The 2,757-nt window shown below is 43.1% G+C and overlaps 1 non-coding gene across 1 annotated transcript; it reads right to left on the bottom strand.

The window, feature by feature from the left end:
- Window positions 1-333: 333 nt before the first annotated feature.
- Window positions 334-441, bottom strand: LOC148553595 (small nucleolar RNA R71). Its single transcript, XR_015893526.1, has one exon. It is a non-coding gene; the product is annotated as a small nucleolar RNA R71 (small nucleolar RNA).
- Between the last annotated feature and the right edge of the window lie 2,316 nt (window positions 442-2,757).

Here is a 2,757-nt window from a genome sequence, read left to right as displayed (position 1 = left end):
AATTTACATGGAAGAAGCATCTCCATTCCTGCCATTGGAGCAAATAACATTGAGCTGAAACCTCAGCTAGTTTCTCTGATGCAGCAGAACTGCAAGTTTCATGGACTTCCATCTGAAGATCCTTTTCAATTCTTAACTGAATTCTTGCATATATGTGATACTGTTAAGACTAATGGAGTAGATCCTGAAGTCTACAGGCTCATGCTTTTCCCTTTTGCTGTAAGAGACAAAGCTAGAGTGTGGTTGGATTCTCAACCCAGAGATAGCCTGAACTCTTGGGACAAGCTGGTCACAGCTTTCTTAGCCAAGTTCTTTCCTCCTCAAAAGCTGAGCAAGCTTAGAGTGGATGTTCAAACCTTCAGACAGAAAGAAGGTGAATCCCTCTATGAAGCTTGGGAAAGATACAAGCAGCTGACCAAAAAGTGTCCTTCTAACATGCTTTCAGAATGGACCATCCTGGATCTATTCTATGATGGTTTATCTGAGCTATCAAAGATGTCATTGGATAGTTCTGCAGGTGGATCCATTCACCTAAAGAAAACGCCTGCAGAAGCTCAAGAACTCAATGACATGATTGCTAATAACCAGTTCATGTACACTTCTGAGAGGAATCCTGTGAATAATGGGAGGCCTATGAAGAAGGGAGTTCTTGAAATTGATACTCTGAATGCCATATTGGCTCAGAACAAAATATTGACTCAGCAAGTCAATATGATTTCTCAGAGTCTGAATGGAATGCAAGCTGCATCCAACAGTACTCAAGAGGCATCTTCTGAAGAAGAAGCTTATGATCCTGAAAACCCTGCAATAGCAGAGGTGAATTACTTAGGTGAACCTTATGGAAACACCTATAATCCATCATGGAGAAATCATCCAAATCTCTCATGGAAGGATCAACAAAAGCCTCAACAAGGCTTTAATAATGGTGGAAGATACAGGTTTACCAATAGTAAACCTTTTCCATCATCCACTCAGCAACTGACAGAGAACTCTGAACAAAATACCTCTAAATTAGCAAACTTAGTCTCTGATCTATCTAAGGCCACTGTAAGTTTCATGAATGAAACAAGGTCATCCATTAGAAATCTGGAGGCACAAGTGGGCCAGCTGAGTAAAAGGATCACTGAAATCCCTCCTAGTACTCTCCCAAGCAATACAGAAGAAAATCCAAAAGGAGAGTGCAAGGCCATTGAATTGATCACTATGGCCGAACCTGTAAAGGAAGGAGAGGACGTGAATCCCAAGGAGGAAGACCTTCTGGGATGTCCAGTGATCAATAAGGAGCTTCCCTCTGAGGAACCAAAGGAATCTGAGACTCATCTAGAGACCATAGAGATTCCATTGAACCTCCTTATGCCATTCATGAGCTCTGATGAGTATTCCTCTTTTGAAGAGAATGAGGATGTTACTGAAGAGCAAGCTGCCAAGTTTTTTGGTGCAATCATGAAGCTGAATGCCAAATTATTTGGCATTGAGACTTGGGAAGATGAACCTCCCTTGTTCACCAATGAACTAAGTGATCTGGATCAACTGACATTGCCTCAGAAGAAACAGGATCCTGGAAAGTTCTTAATACCTTGTACCATAGGCACCATGATCTTTAAGGCTCTGTGTGACCTTGGTTCAGGAATAAACCTCATGCCCCTCTCTGTAATAGAGAAACTGGGAATCTTTGGGGTGCAAGCCGCTAAAATCTCATTAGAGATGGCAGACAATTCAAGAAAACAGGCTTATGAACAAGTAGAGGACGTGCTAGTAAAGGTTGAAGGCCTTTACATCCCTACTGATTTCATAGTCCTAGATACTGGGAAGGATGAGGATGAATTCATCATCTTTGGAAGACCCTTCCTAGCCCCAGCAAGAGCTGTGATTGATGTGGACAAAGGAGAATTGATCCTTCAAATAAATGAGGACAACCTTGTGTTTACAACTCAAGGATCTCTCTCTACATCCATGGAGAGGAAGCATAAAAAACTTCTCTCAAAGCAGAGTCAAACAAAGCCCCCACAGTCAAACTCTAAGTTTGGTGTTGGGAGGCCACAACCAAACTCTAAGTTTGGTGTCAAACCCCATATCCAAACTCTAAGTTTGGTGTTGGGAGGTCTCAACAAAGCTCTGCACATCTGTGAGGCTCCATGAGAGCCCACTGTCAAGCTATTGACATTAAAGAAGCGCTTGTTGGGAGGCAACCCAATGTTTATTTATCTAATTTTCATTGTTTTTCATGTTTTATTAGGTTCATGATCATGTGGAGTCACAAAATAAATACAAAAATTGAAAACGGAATCAAAAATAGCAGAAGAAAAATCACACCCTGGAAGAAGACCTTACTGGCGTTTAAACGCCAGAAAGAATCATGTTTTGGGCGTTCAACGCCAGAACAGAGCATGGTTCTAGCGCTGAACGCCAGAAATAGGCAGCATCTGGGCGTTTGAATGCCAGAAATGCACCCTGGAGAAGAGCTGGCGCTGAACGCCCAGAACAAGCATGGTTCTGGCGTTCAACGCCAGAAATGGGCAACAAATGGGCGTTCAACGCCCAGAACAAGCACCAATCTGGCGCTGAACGCCCAGAGTTGTGTGCAAGGGCATTTTGCATGCCTAATTGGGTGCAAGGTTGTAAATCCTTGAACACCTCAGGATCTATGGACCCCACAGGATCACCTCAGGATCTATGGACCCCACAGGATCCCTACCTACCTCCACTCACCTCCTCTCACCCCTCTTTCACACAATCCCATAAACACTCTTCCCCAAA

The sequence above is a fragment of the Arachis ipaensis genome, chromosome B7 (genome assembly GCF_059453495.1).
Source record: "Arachis ipaensis isolate K30076 ecotype BB chromosome B7, ASM5945349v1, whole genome shotgun sequence".
Taxonomy (NCBI): Eukaryota; Viridiplantae; Streptophyta; class Magnoliopsida; order Fabales; family Fabaceae; genus Arachis; species Arachis ipaensis.
The sequence above is the reverse complement of the archived record's forward strand: the minus strand, read 5'-3'. Positions and strand labels throughout refer to the sequence as shown.